This window comes from Oryctolagus cuniculus, chromosome 12 (genome assembly GCF_964237555.1).
Source record: "Oryctolagus cuniculus chromosome 12, mOryCun1.1, whole genome shotgun sequence".
Classification (NCBI taxonomy): Eukaryota; Metazoa; Chordata; class Mammalia; order Lagomorpha; family Leporidae; genus Oryctolagus; species Oryctolagus cuniculus.
Window position 1 is genome coordinate 4,232,257 of NC_091443.1, and position 12,129 is coordinate 4,244,385.

Sequence of the window (12,129 nt, forward strand, 5' to 3'; positions counted from 1 at the left end):
CCCCTCTGCCCTTTGCTTCGGTTTCCCTGGTTACTGTGCTGGGGGGGGGGGGGTTTGCCACCGTCAGCCCAAGTTGGCCAGCCATCCACCTGCTGTCTACCTTCAGGCAATGGGGTGCTCCTCTGGCCAAATTTCCTCCACTTAAACTGTCGCACCAGGGTGTGAAGATTGCACTGATCTCGTGTTTCATGCAAGCGCAGATGCTAACTAGCGTTCTCACGGCAGATCCATCCTGAGCAGGCTTCTCCCTGCTCTCCGGCAGGCCTTCTTCCCAGGCTGTTCTGTGACCTCGGTATTATGTGGTCGCCAGGTGCCAGAGCTTGAGGTCAATCAATGCAGCCACTATTTTAATCCCCGGGTTTTAAAGGGAAAGCTGAGAGTCACCGACGAGGGGGTGGGGGCGGGCAGCGCACCAGGCACCCCAACACCGACGGGGGGGGGTGGGGTGGGCAGCGCACCAGGGCCCTGTGCTGACTTGCAGCCTGGACCGCGCGCGAGTGCCAGGGAGGGGGAGGCCGAGCTGCTGCGCCTCTTCCCGGGGTCGGGGCGGGAGTGGGACGCCTCTCTGCGACCCCCAGGGGCACAGCGGATCCCCCCCGGGGCGGGGGCACGCGGACCGGGGTGGGGGGGGCGATTCGGAAAGGACGCCGTTGCTATTGCCAGCCACACCTGCCCTCCTGGGCAAACACCTGCCACTCCTGGGGGGCCGCCCCGACAGGTGATTTACCCGCAGATTCTGGTCCACGCCCAGCCCGAGCCACGCTGCGAGCCCGCGCTTGGGTGGCCACAGCTGCGGCGCTGGGGTCGGGGGCGGCCCCCAGGTGACGCGCGGCGCCTCCTCCCCTTTAAGGCGGGGCCCGCGGGCCGGAGGAAGTCCCGTGGCGCTCGGCGGTGCCCTGGCCCCGCCGCGTCTGGGCTCTCCTGCGTTCGCTTGCGGCGACCCCCGTGTGTGGCAGCCCCCGGGACGCGGCCTCCCGCAGGTGAGGGCGCCGCGAGGCTCACCTGGCGGCGCGGGGTGGGCGTCTGCTTTCCCTTAGGAGGGGAACTGGGCCCCCCGGAGGAGCCGGGATGGGACTCCGGGGCGCGTACTATCCTGCAGCCGCAGTCCCGGGGTGGGAAAGGGGTCCCGAGGCCGGAAGGCGGACACCCGCGGAGAGGGGCGCAGGGGTGTGTGCCAGGGAGGTGGGCGGCAGCCTGTCCGGGGTTCTTCTGCTTTCAAAGCCAAGCGTTCACGTCCCGGGGCGCCGCGGCGTGGGTCGCCCCACTGTCGCCGGCCGAGCGCGGCCGTGGAGGTCAGCTCCTCACCTGGGGAGGCTTGGACTCGGGTCCTTGGCGCTGCCGTTCGTTCAGCCACAGGAGCGCAGGCAGCCTCAGGACATCGTGGCAGGTTTCAGAGGGTTTCTTTCGGTCGCCCCCAAGGAAGAGCGGAAAAGGCCGTGAGGATGGAGGTGAGCCTGCGAGGCGACGGCTTGCGGGGAGTTCCCGGCACCTGCTGGTTCGCTAAGCCGACAGCGTGCTCTCGGCTTTTAGGGACCCGCTTCCCCAGCGCGCGTTTTCGCGGGTCTTTAGGGTCCCGGCCGCGCGCGGACGTCGCATTGGCGGGGACCCCCTCTGGTCCACAGCAGCTTCTCCTGGAAACTTGGGCTGTCTCGGACAGTCCTGAGTCCAGCCGCCTGCTTCCGGCGGGAGTTCTGTGCATCGTGATTTCCATCAGCGTTCATTCTCTGCTTGGATCAGCAGTATTTCAATTTAGCAAATACTTATTGAACCTGTGTTAGGAGCAAGCCTCGGCGAGAGCCAGGCGGATTTGCTGTTTGGTAGCACAGGTGTTGATACAAGGCGGTATCTTAGGGCGTCCATTCCCTACAGGTGGTGTTTAGAGAGAGGCCAGGGGCACCGCTGATGGTGATTGAGTATTTAAATGGGGGGAGATTGGTAGAGTTAGGTTACTAGTCCAATCGGTCAATTACCGCCCGGAGAATGGGCAAAACCGCCCTTGGAATCTCATGGGTCAAGTGCGTGTGCTGGCACTTCACCTGGGGGCATCCAGCACACTTGGTGGATCCACGACTTCCAGGTGGAGTTGAGAAACCAAGGCAGGGAGCTCTGCACCGAGGGTGACTCCTGACAGTCCACGCTGCTGCTCTGACAAGTAGCGTGCCTCCGACAGACAGGTGTCAGAATGCAAATTTACCTTCCTGAGCTCTACCTCCTGAGGGTGAACGTGTGAGAAACGCAAGAGGAACTGTTTCCTCTCCTGTGGTTAGGCTGTGCCCTACCTAGGATGGGGGAACAAGAGAACGTTCTTCCCGAACACCTGTTCTTTCCAAAGCGGTGCTGCCATCACAAAGAATACATATCCTCCTCCTGTTACACACTGCAGACCGGCTGAGTTCAGGGCATTTCTGTTCCTTAACAAAGGATAAACTTGGTTTCTTTTTGGAACTGGGAGCAGAATGGAAGCAGCTGCTGTTACCTAGAAAGGACTCTGCATCTAAGTCTACATTGGGGTGGGTGTTCAGCACCCTGGTTAGGACTCTGGGACACTCGCATCCCGTATGTGCGTGCTTGGGTTCAAGCCCCTGCGTGGCTCCAGGTTCCAGTTTTCTGCTAATGCGCATCCTTAGCAAGCCGAAGAGGATGGCTCAAACCGTTGGGTCCCAGCTTCCCTGACTGGGAGACTGGGACTGAGTGCCAGGCTCCTGGATGCAGCCTGACCTACCCTCAGCTGTTGTGGGTAAGAGGGAGTGAACCAGCAGGCGTAAGATCTTTCTCCGTTTGTCTCTCTGCATTAATAAAATTTAAAACAAGCTGCAGGTATCATGCACATATCTGATATTAAAAGACCATCATTCCTTCAACCGATTTCTGGAGGGGAGGATGGCTGCAATGGGCTGATTTGACTGGGACTCCTAAAGTTCCTAATTTGGTTATCAGGTAAATGATCTAAACCCAACTGAGTTTCCTGAAGTGCAAGTAGACTACCAAAGCGACCTTCAAGTTAACTATAGAATGCGACAGAAAATAGCTCCTAGAACTTACCATAAGACTTGTCATGAAGAAGACTTGCTTTCTTGGAACACTCCATATAACATTTGGTAATTACACTAAATTTCTATTTAACGTACTTCGCGGCATTTTCGGTGACCCACTAAAGAAATCTCTCTCCTGTGTCGGGAGGAACGGACCATGCTTGGTGCAGTGTTCCTCTGTCTTCCTTTGGCAGTGAAATTGATGTGACAGCTTGAACTCCTCTCTGGGAGCATCCAAAACCCTGTGTAGATGTTGCTAAATGTGTACTTTAAGATGTTATATTTGTGGGAGAGCAGGATAAGGGATAAATCGGAGAAACTTCCAGAAAATCCAAATGGCCAAGGAACAGAATACATAGGGGGTGGGAAGCAGGGGCTGGTGGGGTTTCATGAGGCCTGAGTGGTGGGCAGTCTGGGGGCCCTCAGAAAAGTCGGAAGCTGCATACAGAAGTGACCATTTACTTAAAGTGGGACAAAATGATGACCACTTGTGGAAAGTCTGTCTTGGCTGAGACCTTGTTGGGCAACCTAAGAAATATTTACATGGAAATGCCTCCCGAGAGCAGGCTGGCTCCCCAGTGCCTGAGAGCAGGGTGTCTCCCAGCAGCCAGCTGCTCCCGAGGGCCCAGGCAGAGAGGCTGAGGCTCTGCTACCTCTGAGCAGGAGGGAACATTGTGGTCAGAGAGAGGACTCCTGGCCTCTGGGGCAGAGGAGACTGCTGTATGGGGTGGCACAGGACCTGGCTGATGGGAGACTGTCCTCCCATATGCAGAGACCGTCTGTGAAATCTAGTCTCCAAGGCATTCCTGGTTGGTCGGTCTCCCAGGGGAGTCTTTGGTCCCTGCTCACCCCAACTTGCCGTCAGTCTAATTCCCAAGTTGCGAGGAGACTGAGGTCCTCGCTACTGGGAGCCTGTGTTCTGGGGCGCTGACCTCCTGGATCACGGCACAGCGGGGTGGCTGCCTGGAGCACCCTTAGCCCTTGCTGTGGCTGATGCAGGAGCTGTCTGCCGCTGGTGGCGGGGCTCTAGAGACGAGAGGCCGGGAGGGGGACATGGGACACATGGACGTGGAACCCCGCCCTCTCCTCCATGCTCTTGGTGATGCTCCCGGCCAGTGTTTCTTCTCCCCCTGTCCTTCCAGCTCAGCATCGTCTACACACCTGCGGGGGGCCTGTTAGATGAGTACAGCCCCCGGCCCTGCATCAAAGTCTGCACCCTGTGTCTCTGGAAGCCTCCAGATGCAGGCCGCACACGGACAGTCCCCCGCTCTTAGTGCTGTAAGAACTGGTGGAGATGGAGGCCCTCGTAAGGATACCCATCCTGAGACGTCCTTAGTGTCATACTGAAGTAATCTCAGATCCGAAAATCTCCGATCACACGTCCTGAGACGTCGTGAGTGCCATGCAGGCTGCGCATCTGTAATCTGAAAATCTCAGATCTGAAAAGCTCCAATACCTGGAACTTTATGTACGGGTATAATGCCACAAATAGAAAATCTTGTAGCATAACACTGTCAAGAATAGCATGCTGCCTACCTTCAGTGTATAAGGGGTGTATGAAAATAAAGGAAATTTTCCCATCTCCAAAGTGTTTCATCAATTCCAAAGTCTAGAAAAACTACCCCCAAGACTCTGTGGTTGCAAGCATTTTGGAGAAGAGGCTCACAGCATGCTGAGCAGTAACCTGTGTTACTACCGCACCATCTGTTGAGCCCTCAGATTGTGTCCGGCATTGTACTAAGAAATAGTACCTGTTTAATCATCAGAACAACCCCAAGGAGAGGCAGGGCTGTTATCACTTGGGTTTAAATGTGAGAAAACCGAGATGTGGAAAGACAAAGGGAGCTGCCCAGGGTCACACAGTTGGAAGGGGTTCAGCCAGGATTCAGGCACAGCTGTCTGGCTCCAGGATCTTCCAGCCCTTCTGCCTAGGGGGGTTTGTGTCGATGCCACTCTGGTGTGGTGCCTTTTGGAAGGCAGGCTGGAGACCGCTTAGTGCTTCTGTTTACTGATCATTTGCTCTCCTCTTCGTGCTCAGTCTTGCTTAGAGACAAGTTCCCAGATTAGAAAGGAGGAATGCTGGTGTCCTTCACCACTAGCCCAGACTTCTAAAATCTCACGAGGGAGTGACCATACGTGCAAATGTATGATTGCAGGACACGGAAGTGCCTCTTCCTGTAGATGCTCGTGGGCCCCAGTGGAGTTCCTAGGAAGAGGCCGCGTAGGTGACCGTGGGAGGCAGCTCATTTCAGAACGCTGTTTGATCTGCATGTTGGCACAGGGCCTTCTCCTAAAGTCTGGCATCTTTCCCAGGCCACAGAGGACTTGAAGGTGACAGTGTGTTCTTCCATTATGTCTTGGAAGGTGTTCAGAAGAGCTTTGTCTTGCCCTATGATGGTATTTTTGTGTTTGTTCCTGAAAACAAGTGTCCACATTTTTTTGTAAAGATTTATTTGAAAGGCAAAGTTAGAGATTGATCTAACTGCTGCTGGTTTACTCTGCAAATGGCCGCAATGGCTGAAGCGGGGCCATCCAAAGCCAGGAGCCTGGAGCTTCTTCTGGGTCTCCAAAGTGGGTGCAGGGGCCTGAGGACTCGGGCCATCTTCCAGTGCTTTCCCAGGCCATAGAGAGCTGGATTGGGAGTGGAGCAGCTGGGGCTCAAACTGGTGCACTTATGGGATGCTGGCACTGCAGGCGGCAGCTTTACCCGCTCTACCACAGTGTCAGCCCTTGTCCACAACTCTGTGTAGTTTATCCTAGAATGGTTCCATCATGTTGGGCAGCATGAGTAAGAAAGCATAGCTAGAGATGTGAGTACATGTGAGAGTGTGTGCAGTGAAGGTTGATGCCCTGGGCAAGGACTCAGGATACTGTCCTCACTTCTCCAGAGGCGAACGTTGATTTGAGTTGGAGGTGGACTGCAGAGTCCAAGTCGGCACAGCAGCCGACTCCTCCATGAGCTCTTTGCTTCACGTGGTTGCTGGTTGCCTGCCTGGATGTGCTCGGCGCTGTGTGGGGCACCGGACGCCCATGCCGGCATGAGGCCTCTGGACAGGGGAGAAGCACCTGCTGAGCAGTACTCTGTCGCCCTCATTCTGGCATCAAGTCAGCAGGAAGAGGTCAGGAAGTCACTGTCATCCTGGAGTGAGTGAGTAGGGGTCGGGGTGAGCAGTAGGAGCTGGTGCGTGTGGAGGAGTTGATCGAGGCCCGCAGAGTACATCCAGGTGGACAGGTCCGGGTAGGGGTAGGTGAGGAGAGAGAGGGCTTGAGCACCAGGTTTGTAGCTTGGGCCTGGGCTGGTCCAGTAACACAGGCTGTGTGGAAGGAGTGTTTTGAGAAGTACTTTAGTATGGGTTCCTGGCTGTTGTGTATTTGGGATGTCTGGATGACCCAAGGCAGAGACTTTTGGTGTACAATTGGTTAGGGCCTTCAGTTCAGAAGGAGGTCAGTAATACAGAGATTTGCAAGAACTGGTTTTAGGTGGTAGCTGAATAATGCAGTGGATAGAACAACTGAATAATTCAGCTGACTGAACAACAGCAACAGTTGAATAATAGAGGGTGGGGATGGGAGAAGCCCGTCCCGAAGGGAAGTTGGGCATTTCTCTGGATGGGCAGGATTCAAACGAGTTCCAGTTCATTTGATGTACAAGGTTACGACGGTTTACTCACTCGTGCCGAGATACATACGGCTGGTAGGAAGGCTCAGTGTGCAAAAGCAAACAGGGGCCAGTCGGAGCTTGAGGTGAACAAGGGGCTGGTGCAAGGTGCTTTTCGGAATTGGAGCCCGTAAGGTTTTCACAAGGTTACAGTGCTCCCCACACGGCCCTGGACTTTGTCCCTTTCCACGGTGAGAAGCTCAGGTTCACTTATGTGGGGGTGTGGATCGTGTGAGTTACTCGCAGTGCTTGACGTCATGCAGACTGTCTTTAAGAGGCAATGCAGGGCCAGCGCCGCGGCTCACTTGGCTAATCCTTTGCCTGCGGGGCCAGCACCCCAGGTTCTAGTTCCGGTCAGGGTGCCGGATTCTGTCCTGGTTGCTCCGCTTCCAGTTCAGCTCTCTGCTGTGGCCCGGGAGTGCAGTGGAGGATGGCCCAAGTGCTTGGGCCCTGTACTGGCATGGGAGACCAGGAGAAGCACCTGGCTCCTGGCTTTGGATCAGCGCGGTGCGCCAGCCGCAGCGGCCACTGGAGGGTGAACTAACGGAAAAGGAAGACCTTTGTCTCTGTCTCTCTCACTGTCCACTCTGCCTGTCAAAAAAAAAAAAAAAAAAAAAAGCAATGCAGACAGCCCGGCACCGAGGCTCACTTGATTAATCCTCCACCTGCCCCGCCGGCATCCCAGATGGGCGCCGGGTTCTAGTTCTGGTTGCTTCTCTTCCAGTCCAGTTCTCTGCTGTGGCCTGGGAGGGCAGTGGAGGATGGCCCAGGTGTTTGGGCCCCTGCACCTGCATGGGAGACCAGGAGGAAGCACCTGGCTGGCAACGCAGTGCTGGCACTAGCGGCCATTTGGGGAGTGAACCAATGGAGGGAAGACTTTTCTGTGTGTGTGTGTGTGTGTGTGTAACTCTTTCAAATAAAAATAAAATGTAAAGGCAATGCAGGTGACAGTGCAGAACAAAAGCAAACTCAAGGTAAAAACTCATCAAATGTAAGACAGCAATATGTAACATCTCAATTTTTTTGGCTGGTGCTTTGGGGACTATTTTCAGCCTTACAAAATCTGAGGTTTAGTTTTGGGACTTAAACTGTGTATGAAAAGAGTACCTTGTGAGCCACAATAGCAAACATAGCTCTGATTGTCCTGTGTCACATAAATTATGTTTAATGTATGTATCTAAAGCATTACAAGTGTAGACCAGCTAGGGAGCTAGTATGTACTTAGCTCTGTTGGCTTAGCTTCCGAGCTTTGTAGTCTGGAAGTGACCTCTGGAGTCACTGACCCAGCTCCCGCTGCCTCCCCATGAGTGGGCTGGGCCCAGAGATGGGGCAGGCTGGCTTCGTGTGTCTGCTCTGTTGGCAGTGGTGTCGGTGGGTAAATGTCTGCACAGCTCTCGGTCTTGCGGAGATGTTCCCATCTGCACAGCACCATCTCCGTCTCCAGTTGGCCTTTCCCCACAAGGCAGCTTCCCCTTTGTTCCTTGTCTCTTTGGCCTGTTTGTCATCTGCCTTCTTCCTTCATGGTTTACAGTCTTGAATTCTGTAGGGGTGCTGGACAGAAGTTGCCTTCAGTGTGTTGGACCTCTCCAGACAGGGAGACTTTCCTCTGGCATCTTTCACTGCCTTCAATCTAATGCGAGCAGGAGCTGGCCCAGAGGCTGCAGCTTTAGCCTGGAATGGGGAAGAAGGGTCTTGGGAAGTGTTCTCTGTTAACATCTGAACCATGCAGGACTGAGCAGGCACGTGACAAACTGCCTTTAAATATCACGCACTATTGCCTGCCAAAAAGAAAAAGTTTGGTGGGTGTGGCCTTGCTCATTAATAACACATTGGCATTCACTTACTTTACCTGCTTCCTCTCCAGCTTCTGGCCTGGGATGAATTTCTAGCTTCAGCTCCCCGAACACCAGGTCCTAAACCTTGTTTACTTGTTTTCTGTTCAGTTGTCCACGTGTCTTTTCATGAATATTCTTTTGCATTTGGTGGTAGGAGTTTGCTGCTCCTAGTGTGCAGGACACACGGCCTCAGCTGCTGTCTTTCATTTAGTGTGCCAGCTGCCTGGCCCTCTGAGCTGCTAGTACAGTGGGATTATCTTAGTCACTCTAATCCCCTTAGGAGGCCTGCTAGGTAGGGGTTATCGCCATTTTACTGAAGAGAGCCTGAGACTGGGAGCAGCCAGTAATTCCTACAAGGTGAGCCGACTGGCTGCAGTTCAAACCTGTGTCTTTTTACTTTCGTCCAGGATTCCGTTGCAAGTCTGTCCACTCTGTCTTGTGAGTGGAGTTGTTTAACCACAGACTTGCGGGTCTGCGAGACCCCTTCCCGCTACCATCCCGGGAATCCCTTGGCCTCCTGGGATGGGGGCTGCTCTGTGCGTTCCCAGGCTCCAGGCAGGGGTGGGGGAGGCGCCCTGCTGCTCGCCTCGCAGTGGGGAGCCCTGCGCTGCTTATGGCCTTTTTGCAGTCTTGAGCCTTCGCTTCCGAGTACTTTCCCACCCGTGATTGTGAGGACCCAGAGCCGGGTCCTCTGGAAAGGTTTGTGTCCTTGAGCTGACCTGGGAGGCTGTGAGCACGTGGCTGCTAAAGTGGATTTGTGGGAGGAAGGAAGCCAGCAGCCACTTATGCCCCAAAACCATGCAGATTCCTGACTGTACTTGTGAGAACAGTCTCGCTGTGTTTTTATGGTTGGAAATGATGTCAGTTTTTCAATATAAACAGATGTTGACATTTCAAAACTCTGATAAAATTCTTGTGGTGCTATTGATTAGATCTGTGTGCTTTTTTGTATTCATTTATTTGCATCGGGACACATTAATCAAATGCAGTCTCTTCAGGAGCCACAGGGTACAAATGTGGCTGGTGTTCTGCTTGTTTCAGTCTTTGAAGAGCTGGCTGCTCTTCCCTGGCTGCCCCTCTGTCCCCAGGAGGGCTTCTGCAATGCCTCTCGGGCCTCTCCTTTAGCCTGCACGTAGAGCAGGTGCCAGAGCTGGGGGGTGCCAGGAAGCACCTACAGCCCCCCGGGACCCTGCAGTCTGCTGTCCCAGGCACAGCCTCATCAGCAACCTTGCTTGTCTTCATCCCATAAGAAGCCAGTCCTCAGGTCTGGCACGGTGGTGGAGGTGGTGGAGCGGGTTAAGCCTCAGCCTGCAACGCTGGTGTCTATAGATAGAAGTGCCAGTTTGAGTCCCTGCTGCTCCACTTCTCATACAGCTCCCTGCTAATGGGCCTGGGAAAGTGCTTGGCCCCCTGCCACCCATCCAAGAGGTCCAGATGGAGTTCCAGGCTCCTGGCTTACCTGGCCTGTCCCCGCCCTGGACATTGTGGCCATCTGGGGAGCAGATGGAAGACTCCCCCTCTCCCTCCCCCTCTCCCTCTTTCTCTGGCATTCTGTCTTTCAAATAAATGAAAAGCATCTTTAAAAATGAAGCAGCCAGTTCCCTCATGTGTTGAATGCTAACGTTTTGGGTTAATCTGTTTTTTAATGTGCGTTTTACTGACAACTCTGGGTGCCTTGTTTGTGCAGTTCTGGTCGTTTCTCGGGTTTGTAGCAATGTGCTTACGACTGAAAACTCTGCTCTGCCTGGCGAGTGTTTTGAGCCAGTGGCTGTGAGTCGCGGCTGACTGACGCTGTGCACTGTTATTGTGGTGGCCTTCTAAATCATGTGACCAAGGACACCACAATGTCACAGCAGAATCCTTTTTATGTCCAGACACTGACTTGCGCTGTGTGCTTGTGGAGTGTACGTCCAGGCACAGAGCTGCAATGGCGTGGTCTGGGCTGAGCCACTTCATCGTGCGGCTCTCTACACACTGTTTCCTAAGGCAGATATTTCACAAGTGTTACTGGGGTTCATTGATGGTGAGATACTAGGCTGTTTTTGTGTCTACACAATGTCATTAAAAAGGTTAGCCCTGGATGTGAGAATATTAATGCTTTGAACTTGTTGTATGTGATAGTTTTAAAAGCCCTTGGCATTTACTTGCAGATGTGAGCAGCCTCTCTGAGGTGAGGGAACCTCTGTACCTTGAGTGGTAAGTGCAGTGGTCAGGGTTGTCCAGGACAGGGACACGGAAGGCCGCACGGGTACAACGTGGCACTGAATTAAATTATGGAGGAAAAAAAAAAAAAAAAACGGGGGGAAATCCAGAGTTTAATTCTATCCATTTTTGCAATTTTAATTGCAACAACAAAACGAAACAAAAGCTAAACACCCTTTAGATCTTACTTTCGTTTTTAAGGTGTTTTATCCCTTTTGCATTTTTAAAGTCTTGGTCAGAAAATGGATATTGGGCCCGCACACATCCTGTTGACAGTGCTGGATTTAGCATTTTCTTGGTTATGTGTAATTTGATGAAAGCCTAGCCACTCCTGGTGCAAAGTGGGCAGTGTTTCCTTGATGCAAACCGGCAAAAGAGCACCCTTGAGGACTGGCTGTGGAAGGTGACCCCTAACTGTGCTTCACTGGCCTCACAAGCCTAAATTTCCAGTTGCCAAGAAGGGACTGACTCACTGTGATTCCATGTTTAAATGGGCAACAGAAGAAAGAGGCATGACTCCTGGTTTCAAAAATCTTGTCTCCTCCAAGCGACAAGATTCACACTCACAGAAAGGTTGTCAGCTGTACTTCCTTGGGAGTAGAGAATTTAAGCAGAACTCCGCCCGGGGCCCGGGTCCAGCACGGGCTGCCGGAGGCTCGTGGAGTTTGCCGGAAGAGCTCTTCCCTGGTCTCTGAACCTCCTGGAACACTGCTGGAGGACCTTGGCTGTGCTGCCCTTGTTCGGAACAGGCAGCCCACAGGACGGAAGGAGCCAGGGCCTGAGGACAAGGCGCATCAGGATCAAGGGTGAGAGCCAGGTTCTTGGGCCTGAATCTCCAGTCCATTACACAGTAACCATATGACAGTGACAGTTGTTTAGGGGCTTTGTGGCTCAGTTTTTGCTTCCATGAAATGGGGCACTCATGGTACCACCTTATAGGGTTATGAGGGTTGTATGCTAATATTCCGATGACACTGGATACCTGATGCCCAAGAATTCACATCCTCCATGTAAGGGGTAGCTTGGGAGCTGTTGCTGCTGTGGTTTTGTGAGATTGACAGCAAGAAGCTCCTTTGGGCTTTAGGAACTACAGTGTTTCGGGATCACCTGCTCTCGCAGAACCCAGTCATGGCTTCGTATCTAAAAGCTAATTTGTTCCAGCTCAGTGTGAGTGTTTGAATGTCTTTGATCACACCAGCCCTTTTCCTAGCTGATGCTGAATGAGGTCAGTTGAAAAATGAGCAGAAAGAGATGGTGAAAATCATGACTGTTCATTGAGGGGGATTACCAACTGAAATCATTACGTGGCAGTGTCCACCTCGTCGCACTGACACTGGCATTGATGGGATCAGAGTGTGGGGAAAAGTCTACCGCCTTTTAAAAGCTAAATGTCTTAATGTTA

At 53.4% G+C, this 12,129-nt stretch overlaps 1 protein-coding gene across 4 annotated transcripts in view; it reads left to right on the top strand.

The window, feature by feature from the left end:
• The first annotated feature begins 839 nt into the window (after positions 1–839).
• The window catches only part of MCTP2 (multiple C2 and transmembrane domain containing 2), a 249,464-nt gene continuing 238,174 nt past the window's right edge, over positions 840–12,129 (top strand). For 3 of the 4 annotated variants that reach the window (XM_017350418.3, XM_051822987.2, XM_070053489.1), the window contains exon 1: positions 840–980. The gene's annotated coding sequence lies outside the window, so the exon portion shown is untranslated. Of the gene's footprint in view, positions 981–7,606; positions 8,883–12,129 lie in introns of those variants that run through there. The other variant, XM_070053488.1, reaches the window with a different exon arrangement.